Genomic DNA, 26,309 nt, shown 5'->3' with positions numbered 1-26,309 from the left:
CTTGCAGGAGCAATTTGGCTGAGTTTTGCTTCTCTACCTATTATTTTGTAAGTAGATTAATATAATCCTAGTGAGAACGTATATATATATTCTCTCTTATATGAGTTAAAAGTATAGCCACATATTGATACAAAATATAGTTTTAGCCCGAGGCACTGTGGGACAGATTTAGTGAGCTCACAGTTGGAGCTTGGTACAGCATAACACAGATAAGGAGAGGGGGCCCCTCTTATCAGTGAATCTGCAGACTGCCCGGCACCTTCAGGAATGCAGGCCCATTTAAAGTGACAATTGGGAGACTTCAGGACAATGGATGGGACCTGAGCTCATCAATTGATGATCAGGGCGGGCATAAACTGATCAGGTTGCCCCATGATGCCGAATCAGTGATTTCATTGGTACTATGTGTAATATATGTAATCAATAACCATTCTGATTGGATTGTGTCCAGCCGGGATGCGCTGAGTAACTGTATATCCGTTGTGGATTTCCTTTGTTCTGGAGAGTAACACTGGACCGCTTTTAGGTAAGGTGTGCTCTCCATGATATCATGAATAAAGTCTGTTTATTCTCAAAATCTGAGTCCGGAGAATTTGTTGAATCATTGGGTTTTAACTGGATTTTCTCCAACAGGGTTGGAGGAGGTTCCATAGATAGAGAGGGGTTGTAGGCAATGGAGGAGGTTCCAGAGATAGGGAGCGTTGAAGGGGCTGGAGGAGGCTAGAGACAGAGAGAGAGAGAGGTCGAGTGATACAGAGAGAGATAGAGAGAGACACACACACACAGATACAGAGAGAGGTAGAGTGAGAGAGAGAGAGTGACAGAGAAACTGAGAGACAGAGAGACAGAGAGAGACAGAGGAGACAGAGATAGAGGGAGTGACAAAGAAACTCAGAGAGACAGAGAGAAACAGACAAACGGGAGACAGACAGAGAGACAGAGGAGACAGAAATAGAGAAAGAATGACAGAAACAGAGAGACAGAGAGATACTGAGAGACGAAGCAGAGAGAGAGAGACAAAGAGACAGAGAGAGAGATTCAGAGAGACAGACAGATAGAGAGAGACACAGTGAGACACAGAGAGAGATACAGCGAGAGAGAAAAACTGAGAGAGACAGAGAGAGAGCGAGAGAGAGAGAGAGAGATACAGAGAGTGAGTGACAGAGAAACAGAGAGAGAGAGAGAGACAGACAGACAGACAGCGGGAGCAGCGAGAAACAGACAAACAAAGATAGAGAGAGACAGAGAGAGACAGAGAGAGAGAGGGAGAGACAGTGGGAGACATCGACAAACAGACAGAGAGAGAGACACAGAGACAGAGAGAGACAGCAGGAACAGCAAGAAACACAGAGAGAGAGACAGACAGACAAAGAGAGAAAGAGACAGAGAGAGAGACAGAGACACCAAGAGAGACAGAGAAACCAAGAGACAGAGAGAGACCGAGAGACAGAGAGAAAGAGTGCTGCAAAGAGCGACAGAGAGATACAAAGAGAGACAGAGAGACAAAGAGACAGTGAGAGAGAGTGAGACAGAGACAGGGAGAGAGAGAGAGACAGAGAGAGAGAGAGACAGACAGAGACAGAGACAGAGACACCAAGAGAGACAGAGAAACCGAGAGACAGAGATAGCCCGAGAGACTGAGAGAAAGAGTACTGCAAAGAGCGACAGAGAGATACAAAGAGAGACAGAGAGACAAAGAGACAGTGAGAGAGAGTGAGACAGAGACAGGGAGAGAGAGAGAGACAGAGAGAGAGAGAGACAGAGACAGAGACACCAAGAGAGACAGCGAAACCGAGAGACAGAGATAGACCGAGAGACAGAGAGGAAGAGTGCTGCAAAGAGCGACAGAGAAATACAAAGAGAGACAGAGAGACAAAGAGACAGAGAGAGAGAGTGAGAGAGAGAGACAGAGAGACAGGGAGAGACAAAGACACCAAGAGTGACAGAGAAACAGAGAGACAGAAACAGACAGCAAGATTGAGAAAGAGAAAGAGAGAGACAGTGACAGAGAGACAGAGAGAGACAGACAGGCAGGGGAGACAGAGCGGCAGGGGAGACAGAGAGAGGCAGAGACAGAGAGATAGACAGACAGACAGAGAGAGACAGACAGAGAGAGAAAGACAGACAGATACAGAGAGAGAGACAGAGACAGAGAGAGACAGCAGGAACAGTGAGTAACACAGAAACAGACAGATAAAGACAGAGAGACAAAGAGAGAGAGAGACAAAGAGAGACAGAGAGAGAAACAGAGAGCGAGAGAGACAGAGACAGCGAGAAACACACAGAGAGACAGACAGACAAAGAGAGCGACAGAGAGATACAAAGAGAAACAGGGACAGAAGGAGACAGAGAGACAGAGACAGAGAGGCAGTGAGACACAGAGAGTGACAGAGAAACACAGAGAGAGAAAAAGAGAGAGGGAGAGATAGACAAAGAGACAGAGAGTCACAGAGAGACAGAGAGAGACAATGAGACAGAGAGTGACAGTGAGACAGAGAAAGAGAGACAGTGAAACAGAGAGAGAGAGACAATGAGAGAGAGAGAGAGAGAGAGAGAGAGACAGTGAGACAGAGAAAGAGAGACAGTGAGACAGAGAGAGACAATGAGAGAGAGAGAGAGAGACAGTGAGACAGAGAGACAGAGAAACAGAGAGAGCGACAGAGAGAGAGAAAGAGAGAGAGAAAGAGACAGAGAAAGAGACAGAGGGAGAGAGAGACAGAGGGAGAGAGACAGAGAGAGACCGAGAGAGAGACCGAAAGAGACCGAGAGAGAGACGGAGAGGCAGGGGAGACAGAGAGAGAGAGAGAGACAGCGGGAACAGCGAAAAACAGAGAGAGGGACAGACAGACAAAGATAGAGAGACAAAGAGACCAAGAGAGACAGAGAAACTGAGAGACAGAGAGACACCGAGAAACAGAGAGAGGCAGAGAGAGAGAGAAAGAGTAATGCAGAGAGCTACAAAGAGATACAAAGAGAAACAGATACAGAGAGACAAAGATACAGAGAGAGAGAGTGACAGAGAGAGAGTGTGACAGACAGAGAAAGAGTGACAGAGAGAGAAAGAGTGACCAAAAGTGACAGAGAAACAGAGAGACATCAAGACTGAGAGAGAGAGAAAGAGAGAGACAGTGACAGAGACACAGACAGGGAGAAAGATACAGAGAGACCAAGAGAGACAGTGAGGCAGAGGGAGACAGAGAGAGATAGACAGAGAGAGAGAGACAGAGAGAGAGACAGACAGAGACAGAGAGAGACACACACAGACAGAGAGACCAAGAGAGACAGTGGGGCAGAGGGAGACAGTGAGGCAGAGGGAGACAGAGAGAGACAGACAGAGAGAGAGAGACAGAGAAAAGACAGACAGATACAGAGAGACAGAGAGTGAGAGCAGGAACAGCGACGAACACAGAGAGACAGACAGACAAAGATAGAGAGACAAAGAGAGAGAGAGAGAAACTGAGAAACAGAGAGAGAAACAGAGAGAGAGAGAGACAGAGACAGCGAGAAACACACAGAGAGACAGACAGACAAAGAGAGAGAGAGACAGACAGAGAGACAGAGGTCAGTGGAGAGTAAGGATGTAGTAACTAAAGCCTGTAAGGAACTAGATAATGAAGTCAGCGTGACTAAGGGAAAGAGTAGGCAGGGAGCAGATGATGAAAGCAAAGGGACTGGTGGTCTGAGGTGCATTTGTTTTAATGCAAGGAGTGTAGTAGGTAAGGCAGATGAACTTCGGGCTTGGATTAGTACCTGGGAGTATGATGTTATTGCTATTACTGAGACTTGGTTAAGGGAAGGGCATGATTGGCAACTAAATATCCCAGGATACCGATGCTTCAGGCGGGATAGAGAGGGAGGTAAAAGGGGTGGAGGAGTTGCATTACTGGTCAAAGAGGATATCACAGCTGTGCTGAAGGAGGGCACTATGGAGGACTCGAGCTGTGAGGCAATATGGGCAGAACTCAGAAATAGGAAGGGTGCAGTAACAATGTTGGGGCTGTACTACAGGCCTCCCAACAGCGAGCGTGAGATAGAGGTACAAATATGTAAACAGATTATGGAAAGCTGTAGGAGCAACAGGGTGGTGGTGATAGGAGATTTTAATTTTCCCAACATTGACTGGGATTCACTTAATGTTAGAGGTCTAGATGGAGCAGAATTTGTAAGGAGCATCCAGGAGGGTTTTCTAGAGCAGTATGTAAATAGTCCAACTGGGGAAGGGGCCATACTGGACCTGGTGTTGGGGAATGAGCCCGGCCAGGTGGTTGAAGTTTCAGTAGGGGACTACTTTGGGAATAGTGATCACAATTCCGTAAGTTTTAGAATACTCATGGAAAAAGACGAGAGTGGTCCTAAAGGAAGAGTGCTAAATTGGGGGAAGGCCAACTCTACCAAAATTCGGCAGGAGCTGGGGAATGTAGTTTGGGAGCAGCTGTTTGAAGGTAAATCCACTTTTGATATGTGGGAGGCTATTAAAGAGAGGTTGATTAGCGTGCAGGAGAGAGATGTTCCTGTGAAAATGAGGGATAGAAATGGCAAGATTAGGGAACCATGGATGACAGGTGAAATTGTGAGACTAGCTAAGAGGAAAAAGGAAGCAGACATCAGGTCTAGGCGGCTGAAGAAAGACGAAGCTTTGAAAGAATATCGGGATTGTAGGCGCAATCTGAAACGAGGAATTACGAGGGCTAAAAGGGGTCATGAAATATCTTTAGCAAACAGGGGTAAGGAAAATCCCAAAGCCTTTTATTCAGATATAAGGAGCAAGAGGGTAACTAGAGAAAGGATTGGCCCACTCAAGGACAAAGGAGGAAAGTTATGCGTGGAGTCAGAGAAAATGGGTGAGATTCTAAATGAGTACTTTGCATCGGTATTCACCGAGGAGAGAGACATGACAGATGTTGAGGTTAGGGACAGATGTTTGATTACTCTCGGTCAAGTCGGCATAAGGAGGGAGGAAGTGTTGGGTATTCTAAAAGGCATTAAGGTGGACAAGTCCCCAGGTCCGGATGGGATCTATCCCAGGTTACCGTGGGAAGCGAGAGAGGAAATAGTTGGGGCCTTAACAGATATCTTTGCAACATCCTTAAACATGGGTGAGGTCCCGGAGGACTGGAGAATTGCTAATGTTGTCCCCTTGCTTAAGAAGGGTAGCAGGGAAAATCCAGGTAATTATAGACCGGTGAGCCTGACGTCAGTGGTAGGGAAGCTGCTGGAGAAGATACTGAGGATAGGATCTATTCCCATCTGGAAGAAAATGGGCTTATCAGTGATAGGCAACATGGTTTTGTGCAGGGAAGGTCATGTCTTACCAACTTAATAGAATTCTTTGAGGAAGTGACAAAGTTGATTGATGAGGGAAGGGCTGTAGATGTCATATACATGGACTTCAGTAAGGCGTTTGATAAGGTTCCCCATGGCAGGCTGATGGAGAAAGTGAAGGCGCATGGGGTCCAAGGTGTACTAGCTAGATGGATAAAGAACTGGCTGGGCAACAGGAGACAGAGAGTAGCAGTGGAAGTGAGTTTCTCAAAATGGAGACGTGTGACCAGTGGTGTTCCACAGGGATCCGTGCTGGGACCGCTGTTGTTTGTGATATACATAAATGATTTGGAGGAAAGTATAGGTGGTCTGATTAGCAAGTTTGCAGACGACACTAAGATTGGTGGAGTAGCAGATACTGAAGGGGACTGTCAGAGAATACAGCAGAATTTTGATAGACTGGAGAGTTGGGCAGAGAAATGGCAGATGGAGTTCAATCAGGGCAAATGCGAGGTGATGCATTTTGGAACATCCAATTCAAGAGTGAACTATACAGTAAATGGAAAAGTCCTGGGGAAAATTGATGTCCAGAGAGATTTGGGTTTTCAGGTCCATTGTTCCCTGAAGGTGGCAACGCAGGTCAATAGAGTGGTCAAGAAGGCATACGGCATGCTTTCCTTCATCGGACGGGGTATTGAGTACAAGAGTTGGCAGGTCATGTTACAGTTGTATAGGACTTTGGTTCGGCCACATTTGGAATACTGCGTGCAGTTCTGGTCGCCACATTACCAAAAGGATGTGGATGCTTTGGAGAGGGTGCAGAGGAGGTTCACCAGGATGTTGCCTGGTATGGAGGGCGCTAGCTATGAAGAGAGGTTGAGTAGATTAGGATTATTTTCATTAGAAAGACGGAGGTTGAGGGGGGACCTGATTGAGGTGTACAAAATCATGAGAGGTATAGACAGGGTGGATAGCAAGAAGCTTTTTCCCAGAGAAGGGGATTCAATTACAAGGGGACACGAGTTCAAAGTGAAAGGGGAAAAGTTTAGGGGGGATATGCGTGGAAAGTTCTTTACGCAGAGTGTGGTGGGTGCAAGGAACGCATTACCAGCGGAGGTGGTAGACGCAGGCACGATAGCGTCTTTTAAGATGTATCTGGACAGATACATGAATGGGCAGGAAGTAAAGAGATACAGACCCTTAGAAAATAGGCGACAGGTTTAGATAGAGGATTTGGATCGGTGTAGGCCTGGAGGGCCGAAGGGCCTGTTCCTGTGCTGTAATTTTCTTTGTTCTTTGTTCTTTGTTCAATCATATGGTCAGGAGTAGGGACGTTCACTGATGTTTGTACAATTCCTAACTCCTCAGATACTGAAGCAGTCTGTGTCCAGATGCAGAAAGAACTGGACAATATCCAGGCTTGAGGTGAGAGGTGGCAAGTAACATTCGCATCACACAAATGCCAGGCAATGACCATCTCCAACAAAAGAGAATCTAAACACCTCCCCTTGACAATCAATGGCACTACGATCGCCGAATCCCCCACTATAAACATCCTGGGGGTTACCATTGACCAGAAACTGAACTGGAGTAGCCATTTAAATACCATGGCTACAAGAGCATGTTAGAGGCTGGGAATCGTGCAGCAAGTAACTCACCTCCTGACTCCCCAAAGCCTGTCCACCATCTACCCGGCACAAGTCAGGTGCGTGCTGGAATACTCTCCATTTGCCTGGATGGGTGCAGCCCCAACATCACTCAAGAAGCTCGACACCATCCAGGACAAAGCAGCCCACTTGATTGGCACCCCAACCACAAACATTCACTCCCTCCATCACCGACGCACAGTGGCAGCAGTGTGTACCATCTCCAAGATGCACTGCAGCAACTCACCAAGGCTCCTTCGACAACACTTTCCAAACCCGGGACCTCTACCACCTAGAAGGACAAGGGCAGCTGACGCATGGGAACACCACCTGCAAGTTCCCCTCCAAGCCACACACCATCCTGACTTGGAACTATATCGAACTAGGCACTGGAAATGTCAATGACAAACCCAGCCCTGTTGACCCTGCAGAATCCTCCTTGCTAAGGTCTGGGGCATGTGTCAAAATTGGGAGAGTTGTCCCACAGACTCGTCAAGCAACAGCCTGACAAAGTCATACACACGGAGTCATACCTTACAGACAATATCCCGGACGCCACCATCTCCATCCCTGGGTATGTCCTATCCCACTGGCAGGACAGACCCACCACAGGTGGTGGCACAGTGGCACAAAGTCAGGAGGGAGTTGCCCTGGGCATCCTCAACATCAACTCCAGACCCCATGAAGTTTCATGGCATCAGGTCAAGCATGAGCAAGGAAACCTCTTGCTGATTATCACCTATCTCCCCATCCAACCCCCAACCCACCCCTCGGCTGATCAATCAGCCCTTGTCCATGTTGAATACCAATTTGAAGAAGCACTGAGGGTATCAAGAGCACAAAATATACTCTGGGTGGGAGACTTTAATGTCCATCACCGGGATTGGCTCAGTGACAGCACTACTGACCGACCTGGCCGGGTCCTGGAGGATATAGCTGCTGGACTGGCCAGCTAGCTTAACATTTGACATAAGGAAAATGTTAGAAGTTATTATTAAAAATGTTACAACAGAGCGGTGAAATACAGAGGGAGCTGGGTGTCCTAATGTCTGAATCGCAAAAGATACACAGAGAGAGAGAGAGAACAGCGGGAGCAGAGCTTTGAAAAGCGCGCCAAGAAATCGGAAGCCATTTCTTGTGCATCGGCGGAGCGCACGCGGGACTGCTGGGTAAGTGAGGTTACATATTTGGGCGGTTGCTTTAGTTTTCTTTGATTTTCAGTAGATTAGTTGGGAATTTAGAATAGTGGGAATGGAGGTTAAAGCAGTTGAATGTTCCTCCTGCAGAATGTGGGAGGTAAGGGTCGCCAAGAGTGTCCCTGCTGACTGCATCTGCGGGAAGTGCACGCAACTCCAGCTCCTCGAGAACCGCGTTAGGGAGCTGGAGCTGGATGAACTTCGGATCATTCGGAAGGCGGAGGGGGTTATTGAGAGGAGTTATAGGGAGGTATTCACACCTCAGGTAAAAGAAGTAGGTAGATGGGTTACCGTCAGGGGAAGGAGAGGGAACCAGCAGGCCGTTTCCCTCAACAACAGGTATACCGTTTTGGATACTGTTGGGGGGACGACTTACCAGGGGTAAGCAATGGGGTGCAGGTCTCTGGCACAGAGTCTGTCCCTGTTGCTCAGAAGGGAAGGGGGAAGAGGAGCAGAGCATTAGTCATTGGGGACTCCATAGTTAGGGGAACAGATAGGAGGTTCTGTGGGAACGAGAGAGACTCACGGTTGGTGTGTTGCCTCCCAGGTGCCAGGGTTCGTGATGTCTCTGATCGTGTTTTTGGGATCCTTAAGGGGGAGGGGGAGCAGCCCCAAGTCGTGGTCCACATAGGCACCAACGACATAGGTAGGAAGAGAGATGGGGATTTAAGGCAGAAATTCAGGGAGCTAGGGTGGAAGCTTAGAGCGAGAACAAACAGAGTTGTTATCTCTGGGTTGTTGCCCGTGCCACGTGATAGCGAAGCAAGGAATAGGGAGAGAGAGGAGTTGAACACGTGGCTGCAGGGATGGTGTAGGAGGGAGGGTTTTGGTTTCCTGGATAATTGGGGCTCTTTCTTGGGTAGGTGGGACCTCTTCAAACAGGATGGTCTTCACCTGAACCAGAGGGGTACCAATATCCTGGGGGGGAGATTTGCTAGTGCTCTTCGGGGGGGTTTAAACTAATTCAGCAGGGGAATGGGAACCGAAAATGTTGTTCCAGTGTACAGGATGTTGAGAGTAGTGAGGTCAGGGATAAGGTTACAAGGACGCAAGAGCGCACTGGCAAGCAAGAACTTGGTTTAAAGTGTGTCTACTTCAACGCCAGGAGCATCCGGAATAAGGTGGGTGAGCTTGCAGCATGGGTTGGTACCTGGGATCTCGATGTAGTGGCCATTTCGGAGACATGGGTAGAACAGGGGCAGGAATGGATGTTGCAGGTTCCAGGATTTAGATGTTTCAGTAAGAACAGAGAAGATGGTAAAAAAGGGGGGGGGTGTGGCATTGTTAATCAAGGAGAGTATTACAGCGACAGAAAGGACGTTTCAGAACTCGTCTACTGAGGTAGTATGGGCCGAGGTTAGAAACAGGAGAGGAGAGGCCACCCTGTTGGGAGTTTTCTATAGACTTCTGAAGAGTTCCAGAGATGTAGAGGAAAAGATAGCGAAGATGATTCTCGACAGGGGCGAGAGTAACAGGGTAGTTGTTATGGGGGACTTTAACTTTCCAACTATTGACTGGAAATACTATAGTTCGAGTACTTTAGATGGGTCAGTTTTGGTCCAGTGTGTGCAGGAGGGTTTTCTGACACATTATGTAAACAGGCCAACCAGGGGCGATGCAACATTGGATTTGGTACTGGGTAATGAACCCGGCCAGGTGTTAGATTTAGATGTAGGTGAGCACTTTGGTGATAGTGATCACAATTCGGTTTGGTTTACCTTAGCAATGGGCAGGGACAGGTATATACCGCAGGGCAAGAATTATAGCTGGGGGAAAAGGAAATTATGATGCGATTAGGCAAGATTTCGGATGCGTAGGATGGGGAAGGAAACTGCAGGAGATGGGAACAATCGAAATGTGGAGCTTATTCAAGGAGTAGCTACTGCGTGTCCTTGATCAGTATGTACCTGTCAGGCAGGGAGGAAGTTGTCGAGCGAGGGAGCCGTGGTTTACTAAAGAAGTTGAAGCACTTGTCAAGAGGAAGAAGGCTTATGTTAGGATGAGACGTGAAGGCTCAGTTAGGGCGCTTGAGAGTTACAAGCTAGCCAGGAATGATCTAAAGGGAGAGCTTAGAAGAGCGAGGAGAGGACACGAGAAGCCATTGGCGGATAGGTTCAAGGAAAACCCTAAGGCTTTCTCTAGGTATATCAGGAATAAAAGAATGACTAGAGTTCGATTAGGGCCAATCAAGGATAGAACATTGAACATAGAACAAAGAACATTACAGTGCAGTACAGGCCCTTCAGCCCTCGATGTTGCGCCGACCTGTGAAACCATCTGACCTACACTATTCCATTTTCATCCATATGTCTATCCAATGACCACATAAATGCCCTTAAAGTTGGCGAGTCTGCTACTGTTGCAGGCAGGGCGTTCCACGCCCCTACTACTCTCTGAGTAAAGAAACTACCTCTAACATCTGTCCTATATCTATCACCCCTCAACTTAAAGTTATGTCCCCTCGTGTTTGCCATCACCATCCGAGGAAAAAGACTCTCACTATCCACCCTATCTAACCCTCTGATTATCTTATATGTCTCTATTAAGTCACCTCTCCTCCTCCTTCTCTCTAACGAAAACAACCTCAAGTCCCTCAGCCTGTCCTCGTAAGACCTTCCCTCCATACCAGGCAACATCCTAGTAAATGTCCTCTGCACCCTTTGCAAAGCTTCCACATCCTTCCTATAATGCGGTGACCAGAACTGCACGCAATACTCCAGGTGCGGCCGCACCAGAGTTTTGTACAGCTGCAGCTTGACCTCATGGCTCCGAAACTCGATCCCCCTACTAATAAAAGCTAACACACCATATGCCTTCTTAACAGCCCTATTAACCTGGGTGGCAACTTTCAGGGATCTATGTACCTGGACACCGCGATCTCTCTGCTCATCTACACTACCAAGAATCTTCCCATTAGCCCAGTCCTCGGTTTGTATCCATTTCAGTTTAGAAGAATACGAGGCAACTTGATTGAAACATATAAGATCCTGAGGGGTCTTTGGAGGGTGGATGTGGAAAGGATGTTTCCTCTTTTGGGAGAATCTAGAACTCGGGGTCACTATTTAAAAATAAGGGGTTACCCATTTAACACAGAGATGAGGAGAGTTTCTTTCTCCTAGAGGATCATGACTCTTTGGAATTCTCTTCCTCAAAAGTTGGTGGAAGACGAGTCTTTGAATATTTTTTAAGGCAGAGGTAGATAGATTCTTGATAAGCAAGGGGGTGACAGGTTATTGGGAATAGGCGGGAATGTGGAGTTGAGGTTACAATCAGATCAGCCATGATCTTGTTGAATGGTGGAGCAGGCTGGAGGGGCTGAGTGGCTTACCCCTCTTCCTAATTCATATTATTGTGTGTAAGGACAAGGGTAGCAGATGAACGGGAACACCACCAGCTGTAAATTCCCCTCCAAGCCACACACCATCCTGACTTGGAATTATTTCAAGGTTCACTGTCACTGGGTCCTAATCGCACTGTGGGTGCACCAACACCACAAGGACTGCAGCGGTTCAAGAAGACAGCTCACCACCACTTTCTCAAGGGCAATTAGAGATGGGCAATAAATGCTGGCCAGCAACACCCAGATCCCATGAATGAATTTAAAAATGAGGTGTTCTATTTGTTGAAAGCATTGTATTAGATTCAGGTGCTGTGTTAGATTGAGATGCTGTATCAGTTTGTGGTGGTGAATTTGTTTCAGATAATGTATTGGTTGAATTCTGCAATGCAGACTGACAAATGACCCACTTTAATCACTGAACTGACTGTCCATGGTTAAAGAGGGCAGCTACACCCCAGAGAGCAGTATAACAGCCAATAGAGAGAAACTGAAACTTTCAGAATTTAATGATTGAATGGTCACAGTGGAGTGAAGGACATCACTGAAACAACATGAGATCTAGAGATGGGACTGATGGTGTTTAAAGGAACAATCTCATTACTGGGAGAATATTGCTTCTAATTTTCATTAGTTAGTTAATGTGATCAGATTTGTCCAGTCTTTGGAGTTTTCCAATTCAACCTCAGAACTAAATATATTTTGTCACAACACAGACTGAACTCAATGTCGTAAAATGTTTTTTTTTTCAAATGCAAGAAAACAATTTGAACGATGTTGCAACCTCAATATCCCCCATGGAGATCTCACCGCATATAAATTAAGGGATCCTGGAGTGTACTGACTCACATATTTAATACAGAGAGATTGCCTGCAGCTCCAATCACTTCAGATCACGTCGCACAGAAAATGTATGATACATTGGACAATATCGAGAAAATCTACTACACAAGCCTCGCCGTCATTTGTGTTCCTGGTAAGTGCCTATCATCATTGAAATTGTGTAACTCTGTGTGTGAGCTGGTCTCTGGTTTTACACTATGAACTGATAATGTTAAAAGCTGAAATGTCCTGAATTATCTCTGTGGTTTTATTCTAATGCCTCAACTCAAAATAAGTCTCTGTTAGTAACTCACAGACTCACTGAATTATCATGTTATTTCTTCAGTGGAATATCATGTACTATTGAATCAGGCCTCGGAGCAGGCAACTGTCTGAGGAAGCAATTACTGGGAGTATATGTCACTATACAGTGGTACTGAGTGTGGGTCACTAACCGGAGTTGAACACTTGATCAGAGTAGCCATGTATTTCTGGGAGTATCTGTCACTGTAATATATTATGTGTTTCTAGATGTTTCTCAGTAACAACTTTTCATGAGAATTCCATTATCGTTCTTCCCACTGACGTTATACTAACTGGCCTATAGTCCTTTGAGCTTGTTCTATTTACTGTTTAAAATGCATAATTAACATTAGCTCTCCAAGAGTCCTCTGGCACTGTTCCCTATTCTGATGATTATTAAGGAACACATATCGTGCCTCTGCTATCTCTTCCTGATCTTACTAGTATTGTGTGGATGCAATCCATCTGTACTAGAGAGTTTATCCTTGCTTTGATCACTTTATCAAATAGTTCTGCCCTTTCTACCTGAAATGTCTTAACGTTTATGTTGAATTTATTCAGTATTATTTGACAATTGAGTTCCTCCACTCGGAGATTTCTTTCCCTCCCTAAGGCTCTGAATCCTCAGCCACTGACTCATTCTTCTCTGACTATCAGAAACCATACAAGCCTTCCTTCCTTCTGAGCTCGGAGCTGCACTCCAGAAGTCTATTTACATTTCCGTCCATGTCAACCTGTCCCCGTGTGGTCCAAAGTCCAGTAAACTTGAGCTAGCCTTGAACTCACGGTGGATGGGATCTTCCCTGACAGACACCATGAGGCCGTTGCCCAGCCAGTTTCCCTCCACCATCTCCTGCTGGGACATTCCGAGGGCCCCAGTTGGAATTGAATTGTTTTGTTTCATTCATTCACCATTCCCATTGGAACTCCTCTCTTCCCCACTTGCTCTGATCTGGGATTAAAAACCCTCACAGTTCCCTGAACCTGACCCCTGTGCAGGGACCCTGTGGTAAAGTTATAAGTGTGTGGTCCTATCTGCACTGCTTTTCGACCAGTCTTGTTTTCCAATCTGACAGGTCCTGCCCTTCACATCATGTTTCTGGTTCCTTAATGACTGTGCTAGGGACCACTTCCTTCTTTCATTCTGAACTGGAACATTTCATCAACTTTGCTTTGAATTTCCATCCATCACTCATCTTCACAAGGTCCATCTCTGACACTTCCCCTGCCTTCCTCGATTTCTCTACCTGCACTTTAGAGGATTGTCTATCCACCAATGTCTACCACAAGCCCACCATCTCCCACAGCCTCAAACACTCCATTCGCTTGAAACGGCCATTTACTTGCACATCCTCCAATTCAGTAACTGTATTCACTGCTCACGATGGAGTCTCCTGTACATTGGAAGAGGAGTAAACACAGATTGGGTGATTGCTTTGCTGAATTGCTCCGTTCAGTCTGAAAGTGTGACCCTGAGCTTCCAGTCATTTATAACTTTAATTCTACATCCCAATCCCAATCCAGCCTCTCCGATCTGCTTCCACTAAATCTCAGTGAGGAAAAGCACCATATTTATAAATTAGGCATTTTAATCACCTGTTGGACTCAACACTGAGATTAAACTTTTCAAATTATAACCACTGTTCCCATTGGAGGATGGCTACACCAGAGTCACTGGGAGTGGAGGGAGTGTGGGCTGGAGCTTGGGGTGGGGGATTCAAAAGAACATAAAACATAAGAAATAGGAGCAGTAGACCATTCGGCCCTTTGAGCCTGCTCTGTGATTCACTGCGATCATGGCTTCCAGCGTCCCTGGTGACCATGTGTGCAGGAAGTCTGTCCAGCTGCAGCTACTGGCTACCCGCATTACGGAGCTGGAGCTGTGGATGGACTCACTGTGGAGCATCCGTGATGCTGAGGACGTCATGGACAGCACGTTTAGCGAGAGGGTCACACCGCAGGTAATGGCAGCAAAGGCAGAAAAGGAATGGGTGACCACCAAGAGGAGTAGTAAGCGCAGGCAGGTAGTGCAGGGGTCCTCTGTGGCCATCCCTCTCTCAGACAGATATACCACTTTGGATACTGTTGGGGGGGGATGGCCTCCAAGGGGAAAGCAGCAACAGTCAAGTTCGTGCCACCACGGATGGGTCTGCTGCACAGGAGGGGGTGAAAAAGAGTAGGAGACCCATACTGATAGGGAATTCAATTGTAAGGGGAACAGACAGGCGTTTCTGTGGCCGCAAACGAGATTCCAAGATGGTATGTTGCCTCCCCGGTGCTCGGGTCAAGGGTGTCTCGGAGCGGCTGCAGGACATTCTGAAGGGAGAGGGCGAACAGTCAGAGGTCATGGTACAAATTGGTACCAACGACATCGGTAGAAAGAGGGATGATATTTTGCAACAAGAATTTAGGGAGCTAGGTAGCAGATTGAAAAGCAGGACCTCAAAGGTTGTAATCTCTGGATTGCTCCCGGTGCCATGTGCTGATGAGCAAAGGAATGGAGGATAGAGCAGATGAATGCGTGGCTGAGGGGGTGGTGCAGGAGGGAGGTCTTTAGTTTCCTGGATCACTGGGTCTGTTTCTAGCAAAGGTGGGACCTGTACAAATTGGACGGGTTGCACCTGAGCCAGAACGCGACCAACATCCTTGCTGGGAGGTTTGCTGGTGCTGTTGGCGGGGGAAGGGGGGAGTTTAAACTAATTTGGCAGGGGGATGGGATACAGAGTGGAGGTACAGTAGGGGGTGATGCACAGTCAAATATAGAAGAGAAACTGAGTCAGTCTGGAAGGCAGAGCAAATATAGACCTGTTAAGGCACAAGTGAAAAATGCAAGGATGGATTGCATTTATTTCAATGCAAGGAGTCTTACTAATAAGGCAGATGAATTGAGGGCGTTGATTAGCACATGGGATTATGATATTATTGCTATCACAGAGACATGGTTGAGGGAGGGGCAGGACTGGCAACTCAATATTCCAGGGTATGGAATCTTCAGGCGTGACAGGGGAGGGGATAAAAGAGGAGGTGGCATTGCACTGTCGGTCAAGGAGTCAATTACTGCAGTAAGGAGGGATGATATCATAGAAGGTTCCTCAAATGAGGCCATTTCGGTAGAACTTAAAAACAAAAAGGGGGCAATCGCTTGGCTGGGAGTGTACTACAGGCCTCCAAACAGTCAGGGAGAGGTAGAGGAACAGATGTGTCGGCAAATCTCAGAAAGGTGTAAAAATAATAGGGTAATAATAGTTGGGGATTGCAACTTCCCCAGTATCAATTGGGATAGTCTTGGTGCAAAAGGCTTAAAGGGGGCAGAATTCTTAAAATGCATACAGGAGAGCTTTTTGAGCCAGTACGTAGAAAGTCCTGCGAGAGATGGATATCCTAGGGGATAAAGCCAGGCAAGCGGTAGAAGTGTCAGTGGGGGAGCATTTCAGGGATAGTGACCATAACCCTGTAAGATTTAAGGTAGTTATGGAAAAGGACAAAGATGGACCAGAAATAAAGGTACTGAATTGGGGGAAGGCCGATTTCAATATGATAAAACAGAATCTGGTTAAAGTGGACTGGGAGCAGTTGCTTCTCGGAATGTCTACATCAGATCAGTGGGAGTCATTCAAAGAGGAAATATTGAGAGTTCAGGGCCAATATTTACCCGTTAAGGTGAAGGGTATGTCTAACAAGTCCAGGGAACCCTGGACGTCAAGGGATTTCAAGGATTGGAACAGGAAAAAAAAGGAGGCTTATGGCAGATTCAGAGTGCTAAAAACAGCGGAGGCCCTAGAGGAGTATAGAAAGTGTAGGGGGGTATTTAATAAAGTAATTAGGAGAGCGAAGAGGGGACATGAAAAAAACACTGGTGGGCAAGATAAAGGAAACTCCTAAGGCATTTTATAAGTATATTAAGGGCAAGAGGATAACCAGGGAAAGAGTAGGGCCCATTAGGGATCAAAGTGGCAATCTGTGTGTGGAGCTGGAGGACATAGGTGAGGTCTTAAATGATTACTTTTCATCTGTGTTCACTATGGAGAAGGACAATGTAGGTGCAGAGATCAGGGAGGGGGATTGTGATATACTTGAACATATTAGCATTGAAAGGGAGGAAGTATTAGCTGTTTTAGCGAGATTAAAAGTGGATAAATCTCCAAGACCAGTTGAGATGTATCCCAGACTGTTATGTGAGGCAAGGGAGGAGATTTCAGGATCTCTGACATAAATTTTCAAATCCTCTCTGGCCACAGGGGAGGTACCAGAGGACTGGCGAATGTGGTACCATTATTTAAGAAGGGTAGCAGGGATAAACCAGGTAATTACAGGCCGGTGAGTCTAACATCAGTGGTTGGGAAACTATTGGAAAAAATTCTGAGGGACAGGATTAATCTCCACTAGGAGAGGCAGGGATTAATCAGGGATAGTCAGCATGGCTTTGTCCGGGGGACATCATGTCTAACTAACGTGATTGAAGTTTTCGAGGCAGTAACTAAATGTGTAGATGAGGGTAACGCAGTTGATGTCGTCTACATGGACTTCAGTAAGGCTTTTGATAACGTCCCGCATGGGAGATTGATTAAGAAGGTAAGAGCCCATGCAATCCAGGGCAATTTGGCAATTTGGATCCAAAATTGGATCCAAAATTGGCTTAGTGGCAGGAGGCAGAGGGTAATGGTCGAGGGTTGTTTTTGTGAGTGGAAGCCTGTGACCAGTGATGTACTGCAGGGATCGGTGCTGGGACCCTTGCAATTTGTCGTGTCTTCTTCTTCTTCTTTGGCCTCCTTGTCTCGGGAGACAATGGGTAAGCGCCTGGAGGTGGTCAGTGGTGTGTGGAGCAGCGCCAGGAGTGGCTATAAAGGCCAATTCTAGAGTGACAGACTCTTCCACAGGTGCTGCAGAAAAAAATGGTTGTCAGGGCTGTTACACAGTTGTCTCTCCCCTTGCGCTTCTGTCTTTTTTCCTGCCAACTGCTAAGTCTCTTTGACTTGCCAATCTTTAGCCTCGCCTTTATGGCTGCCTACCAGCTCTGGCGATCGCTGGCAACTGACTCCCACGACTTGTGATCAATGTCACAGGACTTCATGTCGAGTTTGCAGATGTCTTTAAAGCGGAGACATGGACGGCCGGTGGGTCTGATACCAGTGGCGAGCTCGCTGTGCAATGCCTCCTTGGGGATCCTGCCATCTTCCATGTGGCTCACATGGCCAAGCCATCTCAAGCGCCGCTGACTCAGTAGTGTGTATAAGCTGGGGATGTTGGCCGCCTCGAGGACTTCTGTTTTGGAGATGCGGTCCTGCCACCTGATGCCAAGGATTCTCCGGAGGCAGCGAAGATGGAATGAATTGAGATGTCGCTCTTGGCTGGCATACGTTGTCCAGGCCTCGCCGCCATAGAGCAAGGTACTGAGGACACAGGCTTGATACTCGCGGACTTTTGTGTTCCGTGTCAGTGCGCCATTTTCCCACACTCTCTTGGCCAGTCTGGACATAGCAGTGGAAGCCTTTCCCATACGCTTGTTGATTTCTGCATCGAGAGACAGGTTACTGACAGGTTACTACTATAGTTGAGCCTAGGTAGGTGAACTCTTGAACCATTTCCAAAGCGTGGTCGCCAATATTGATGGATGCAGCATTTCTGACGTCCTGTCCCATGATGTTCATTTTCTTGAGGCTGATGGTTCAGCCAAATTCGTTGCAGGCAGCCACAAACCTTTCGATGAGTCTCTGCAGACACTCTCCAGTGAGATGTTAATGCAGCATCGTCAGCAAAGGAGAGTTCACTGATGAGGACTTTCCGTACTTTGGTCTTCACTCTTAGGTTTGTAGTATACATTTATGATTTAGACATGAATATTGTAGGTATGATAAGGAAGTTCACTGATGACACGAAAATTGGTGGTGTTGTAAATCGTGAGGAGGAAAGCCTTAGATTACAGGACGATATAGATGGCCTGGTAAGATGGGCAGAGCAGTGGCAAATGCAATTTATTTCTGAGAAGTGTGAGGTAATCCATTTTGGGAGGACTAACAAGGCAAGGGAATATACATTGGATGATAGGACCCTAGGAAATACAGAGGGTCAGAGGCACCTTGGTGTACTTGCCCATAGACTACTGAAGGCAGCAGCACAGGTAGATAAGGTGGTTAGGAAGGTATATGGGATACTTGCCTTTATTAGCTGAGGCATAGAATATAAGAGCAGGGAAATGCTCTGTAGGCCCACACGTCATAAAATAGAATCATTACAGCACAAGATAACGTCATTCTACCCATCATGTCCGTGCTGGTCCTCCTATGGAGTAATTTACGGACTGCCACTCCCCCGCAATCTCCCCACAACCCTGCACATTTATCCTCTTCAATATTTAGAAAATGTAGAAACATTTACAGCACAGAAGGAGGCCTCTCTGCCCATCGTGTCTATGCCGAGTGTAAACTGAAACACCCAGCATAATCCTACTTTCCAGCACACAGCCTGCAGGTTCCCACCCTTGAGGTGCACATCCAGACTCCTTTCAAATGAATTGAGGGTTTTTGCCTCTCAAATCCTTTCAGGCAGTGAGTTTCAGACCCCCACCACCCTCTGGGTGAAAAAGGATTTCCTCATCTCCCCTGTAATCCTTTAGGCAATCACTTTAAATCTATGCCCCCTAGTAACTGACCTCTTTGCTAAGGTAAATTGGCCCTTCACATCCATTCTATCCAGGTCCCTCACAATTTTGTGCACCTCAATCAAATCTCCCCTCAGCCTCTCCCTGTTCCAAAACAACCCCAGCGTATCCAATCTTTCCTCATAGCTGCTGTTTTCCAGTCCTGGCAACATCCTCATAAATCTCCTCTGTTACCTCTCTGGTGTGATTAAGTCCTTTCTGTAATGAGCTAACCAGAACTGCACACAGCACTCAGGTTGTGGCCTAACTAGTGTTTTATATAGTTCCAACACATTGCTCTTATATTCTATGCCTCAGCAAATAAAGGAAAGTATTCCATATGCCTTCTTAACCACCTTATCAACCTGCCCTGCTACCGTCAAGGATCTATGGACATTCACTCTCAGGTCCCTCACTTCCTTTACATCTCTTTGTATCCTCCCATTTATTGTGTATTCCTTTACCTTGTTTGACCTCCCAAATGCATTCTCTGGGTTAAATTCCATTTGCCACTTTTCTGCCCACCTGAGCAGTCCATTGATGTCTTCCTGCAGTTTGCAGCTATCCTCCTCGCTATCAACCATGGGACCAATTCTTGTGTTGTCCACAAACTTCTTGATCATGCCTCCGACAGTGAAGTCCAAATCATTCATATATACCACAAAAAGCAGGGACCTAGTACTGAGCCCCTTGGAACCCTACGGGAAACAGCCTTCCATGCACAAAAACACCTATCAACCATTCCCTGTTGTTTCCTGCCACTGAGCCAATCTTGGTATCCACCTTGCAACATCCCGCTGGATCCCATGGGATTTTATTTTTTTAACTAGTCTGCCATGTGGAACTTTGTCAAAAGCGTTGCGAAAATCCGTGTAGATCACATCATCTGCACTACAAGACACAACGTTTACAGTTCTCCAATCCTCCGACACCATACCTGCATCCAGTGAAGATTGGAAAATGATGGTCAGAGCATCTGCTATTTCCTCCCTGACTTCTTTTAACAGCCTGGGGTTAATTTTATCCAGCCCTGCTTATTTATCCACTTTCAAGGATGTTAATCCCCTTAATACTTCCTCTCTCATGTTTATCACATCCAATATTTCACACTCCTCCTCCATAACTTCAATACCTACATTGTCTCCCTGTTTTGTGAAGACAGACTCAAAGTTAAAGAACCGCACCCACATCTTTCACCTTGAACAGGGCATTGCCACCTCCTTGATGCTTGACCTGGGTCTCATACATCCTGCCTTTTTGGACCCCCATAGCGCAATACGGTCCAACCGACAGAGGGCAGGCCAAGAGGCAGTTGCCAAGAAGGGCCCACCTACACGACAGAGTATACTGGACTCTAATTAGCTCTCTCCAATCCTCCGAACACCATTCGCAGTGAAGTCTACAGCTCTCCAGGGAGGCCATTGCCAACCTATGCGCCCTGTGGCAGAATGAATTGTGGCCTATGTGATTGGGGATCACCCTATGCCAGTGACCTTAAAGAACCCAGTGGCATTGAACTTGTACGTGTCATTCGAAGGATCCACCAGGGATGTGTGTAGGTTCTCTCAGGCAGCAGTCCACCGCTGCATCAAGAGGGCCGACGACTATGTGTGCTCTGACAGTCAATGTGCAACTGGTATGCGACCACAGAAAGTGTTTGCTGCAGGTGTGTGCTCGCTACCTGGGAAGCAGCCACGACACCTACATACTCCGACAGTCTCAGGTGCCACAGCTTTTCAGGCCCTCCTCCTCCCACCCACTCGCCTTCAGGGATGGTTTCTTGCAGACAAAAACTACCCATTGAAGACATGGCTGCTGACACCCGTGAGGACCTCTCGCAGAGGAGGAAAGTTAGAACACTTGCCACGGCTCCACCCGAGCGACCATTGAGCAGACTATTGGGCTGCTGAAGATGAGATTCCGGTGCCTGGATCGATCCGGTGGAGCCCGACAGCGAGCATCTCATGTATTGTGGTGCTCTGCACAATCTAGAACTGCAGAGGAGGGAGGCTTTTCATGATGATGAGATTCCTGAGCTACACTCCTCCGCCAATGAGCAGGATGCAGAGGAGGAAGAGGGGCAAACAGCAATGGATGGTGAAGCCTTTGCACCACAGCCAGGCAGGTTGAGCGATGTGTTAAGGGGGCAAGAAACAACCTCATAATCAGCTGCTTCCAGTCAGCCTGATGGACACTCACAGAGAATCCAATAGTCATCTCAATGCATTATAGACTGTCGCCTCCTTTTCATTTGTGTTCACTGATCTGCAGCCAGCTGCAGACCACACCAGTGCCCGTGGAAGATCATATATTAATGATGGCTGTGGTAACATTGGCATTGTACTATGGGGGAAGGGGGAAGTCAGACGCTCAAAATTATGGCACAATGGAATGATGAATTTTACACAATGATTGCGAATAATTTGAATAAAAGAATGTTATGTTAATCATTATGTCAGACACCCGTGAATCCCCAAGTGTGGCTCGGTGATTTTCTTAGTACATTTGCGGGTGCTCCTGCACAGTTTGACCCTGCGCTAGCAGCTGAACTGGAGGCAGCTGCTGATCAAGCTGCCCCTGTGCTAACTTTGCAGGCATCCTCTGACTGCCTGAGGCTTGGTGCAGGACTCTCCTCAGGCGTCGTGGCTGCTGGAGCTGGCATCACTGGAGAAGGGGCTGAGGAGCCACACTCAGAGCGCCCTGAGTGGAGGTCCCATCTGTGGAGGCTATTGTGTATTCAGAGTCAAACTAACAGCAGGTCTTAACTGGAGCAGCCGTGTTGGAAACTTTTACTGACACCTCCCAACAGAGAGGGCAGCAGAGAGGCAGTATATGAAAGATGTTACAATATACCATACACCCTCCCCACTTAAAAAATAATTTCTCCAGTAACTGTAAAATGGGACATAATTTTCCAGAATACAACAATACCCTGAAATTTAACAGCTTGAGTTACACATTTATTTCTGTAATTGCAACTAAAACATAAATGATCAATATTTCCGGAGTAATTTACATGTAAAAAAATTGTTTTTCTTAACACCAGTATATCTTTGACAAAAATATCATCATTGACAAAGAGTAACGAAAAGAAACAAATTATTTCTTCTTTCTTCCTGCATACTTTCAATTAAACTATCTGGATTCGTTCTCTTTCTGTCTGGGTATCTTCTTCCATTTTCATCAGCTTGACTGCTCTCCCAACATCTCAGACTGTGTCGACCCTGAACTTTGACATAGACTTCCAATTCCACTTGGTTGGGACTGTGAAAATGATTGATTCATCTTAACCAGAGACCCTGAATCATTTTGCTCTCCTGGTGGATTCTGTGATACTGGCAATCTTTCCGTTTCTTTCTGGCTTGTACCTTTCTACTGACTTTCACTTGGAACTGTAGGAATTTGGACGATCGGAGGTTTCTCATGCTCTCCCATCGTCTGATTTCCTCCTTCAAGCAAATGATCTCCATGACACTGACAGAGTCTCTCATTAATCTTCACTGGATATGTGAATACACCTCATCTTTTTACAACTCCAAACCCATACTTCGACTTATTACCTTGGTTGTTTTTCACCTTGACCTCTTCTGACCAACACTAAACTCTCTAGGTTTCATGCTTAAAGTATCATGACTCATCTTCACTCTGTCTCGCTTTATCCTTACTTTGCTATTGACTTTAGGCTTAAGAAAGCTGAACCTTGGCCTAGGGGTGTGTTTAAACACTAACTCGTAAGGTGAATAACCTGTTGTAGACCGCGGAGATATTCCATAACAGCACAGGAAATTGTTTATCCTGTGTCAAAGAGAAACATAGAAATTCCTGCCTTGGTTGTAGCCCAGCAGACACTTCTGAAAAGAACTCATCACAATTTGTACACTTTTTCTGCAGCACCATTCGATGGTGGTATTAGACTATGTTTGTCTCCATTCTTATTCAGAGTTATTCAAATGCTTCTGATGTAAACTGTTGACCATCATCTGACACCAATACTTGTGGCACCCTATATATAAGTAAACCAACTACTCAAAACCTGAATCATTTTGACACTTGTATTGGGCATAAACTCTACATTTATTCACTTGCTATAGCTTCCCCTTCAAAGAAATCAACATGTATTCATTCATTCGCACTGTTTTCTTGTGTTTGACCAAGGAACTTTGGTTGGATCTCTCATTCTGAGACACACTTTCACAACTTTTCACCAACTCTTCAAGAATTCTATCTACCTTTTTAACCAAAAATAGCTTCTTACTACAAATTTCATACAGACTATCCCTGAGCGCTCTTGATGAAGTTCCTCAATCTCTCCTTAAACCTCAATGGAATAATGGCTCTTAAACCCCATAAAAGACAACCTTGTTCTATACTTCGTTCATTTCTACAGGCAAAATACTCCTGCAGTTTCTCATCATCGCACTCTTTTTAGACCAACCATTCATGACATAATTGACGACTTTACATCCTTATGAGTTTCTTCGGAAATGTCTCTGGCGGACATTGGCATGTCAGTTATTATGTAAAGTAATTTCTAGGTAACTCATGGGATAAAAAATGAATCTGTCTTCACTTCCTCAATCTTAAACGTACTGTTACTGATCCCTACTGTAAATACCACAGCCTCGGTTAAACGTATATCCTTAAGCCAATTTCTTTCCATCAGGGAGACTTTTATCCCTCCTACTACCACTAATAGCAATTAATAGGATGTATTCCACCTTAACACTCACTTCACCTAATACTGGAATACTGTTATTGCAATAACTAGTCATTTTCAAACCAGTTTGTCATAAAGGAATGTGACTTAGTGACTTCTTGTATTCTCCTCCTGTGATAACAGACAATGCTGTGGCTGTATTGATGATGAACATAAGTTGTGAATCCTGGATTTTTATTTTTACAGCGGGTGCTGAAATTATATCTTCAGCCATTTTTCTATCAATTTCCATGTTCTGTTTCCCTTGCTTTCTGACATTTGAGGGCTTCCAGGAGCCCAATCTAGCTTTAGGTCTACCACGACCTCGACCTGGTGCATTATTGTTTATTTGACTTCTGCATGCCGTCTGGCTTTTTACTGACTTTCCCACAGGCTTAGCACGTTTACAGGAAATGGGAGCATTTGGATGGTTGGTGACTACCATGGCAGTGACAGCATCTTAATTACTAACTCTGAGTCTGTGTATTCGGCTGCCTGGTTCCTGCTGAGATCTTCCCTGACGGCTTAGAAAAGAACTTCCTTGAAATCGGCTGCTATCTCTTCCTGCTATTTCCATGACTGTGGCCTCATCGCAGGCCTCCTTCCACATCAGTTTATTGCCTTTACAAGAAAGCTTGGCCTGGATTTTACTGTTCTTTAGACCTCCAACGAATGTGTCTCCAAGGTTGATTTCTAAGTTAGCACCATAAGCAGAGTGACAAGACAGTTTATTTAATTCAAGGATATAATATGTAATAAACACACTTGGCAACTGCTTCCTTTCACAGAGTGTAACTTGGAGTGTAATTTCATTCTTAGTTGAGCCATAATATGAGTCCAGAATCTCATTTATATCAGAATAGTCCAAAGTACTGGGGTCTCTTGGGCAACATTGGTTAAACACAACCTCAAACACATTTGGCCCCATCATGGTGAGGAAAACATTCACTTCATCCTCATCTATGAGTTTGTTAGCTTGCAGCCAAATGTGTAAGCTTCTTTCATAATTACCCCTGTTATCTTTGTTCGTGTTAAATTGCTTCATTGCCCCAAAATGTGCCTCCAGTGCCATATTTTTTAAAAATCACGCACTCGTTGATTTGCAGTTTTACATGAATTGCAGATACACAAAGCAATCTTTCAAATTGCTCAAACTGCCTCACAATGAGTTTATTGGGAGTTCCAAAAATTGTGTCCAAATGTTCTTCAGACCGTAATATTTTGAATAAAGTATAAAAAATAAATCAACCCCTCCCTTTCGTTATGTTTCCGTTGTATATTCAGTGTAAAACTAACATGAGTTCTTAACTGGGAGCAGCCATGTTGGAAGTTTTTATTCACACCTCCCAACAGAGAGGGCAGCAGAGAGGCAGTATACAAAAGATGTTACAATATACCACGGAGGCCTCTCCTCCTCCCTATCAAGGCTCACTTGAACCTCCCTGCTGAACAGAGAAAGACGAGGAGCTGCAAAAGCCTTTTGGGGCCTCATCCTTCTCGAGTCTTGCCAATTGGGTGAATCAAGCTCATGGTGTGCATGTCTGCGTGCATCTATGGGATCTGGTTCTCCATGAGGGTCACTAACCTCTCGATGGAGGAAGCCATTCACTTATATGCCTGGGACATGGCAGTACTCATGCCATGATGGAGTCCTCCATCGCCCGATGATGGTTGTGCATTGCCGCTGGCAGCTCTGCCAGTTGTTGCCTTACCTCTCTTTGCAACTCCATCATGTCCTGTGCTGTCAAGACCAGAGGCTTGTCAACAGCTTGGGGTTCAGCTTGGACCTGGCCACCCTCAATCCTCCGACTGTTAGTGGCCTCGGCTGTACCAGCCTCAGCCAGCTACTCGGGCGCATGCACAGTGTTCTCACCAGTCTGTGACCCTGCCCATACAGCTGACCTTAAACCCACCGAGGTGAAAGTATCTGTGCTGCTGGAAGGTGTTGGAGAGTCATGGGACAGTGCTTCCTCTGAGTCCTGATCCACCTCATAGGTAGAGGTTTGTCGCCATCACGTGGAGTCTCATGTAGATGCTGACCGACATAAGAGAACACAAACATGTGTAGGTTAGGATAAGCAGCTCTCATACCAACCATGGGGGGAGGGAGAGGGTTCTCCAGAAGTGAACTATATGTCAGTGGAGCCAATTCTCACTCTCTTGTCCTGAGACTCCAGTCTCACCACCCACATTTGAGGGACTGCCCTGGTTCCCTGTTGTTCAAGTGCCTCCTCCTCAGCTGTGGAGAGAAGTCTGGTATCTGAGATGCCTCTGTCAGTCCATGATGTCTCCCTGTCATTATGGGTTCTCCTGTCCTGCAAGTGGAAAGAAGGCAATAGTTACACTTCACAGAGACATCAACATGACAATTTTGCTAGTGGCAGCTCCTCTTCCCCTACTGAGGCTTCCC

Source organism: Heterodontus francisci, chromosome 48, assembly GCF_036365525.1.
Source record: "Heterodontus francisci isolate sHetFra1 chromosome 48, sHetFra1.hap1, whole genome shotgun sequence".
NCBI lineage: Eukaryota > Metazoa > Chordata > Chondrichthyes > Heterodontiformes > Heterodontidae > Heterodontus > Heterodontus francisci.
The sequence above is the reverse complement of the archived record's forward strand: the minus strand, read 5'-3'. Positions refer to the sequence as shown.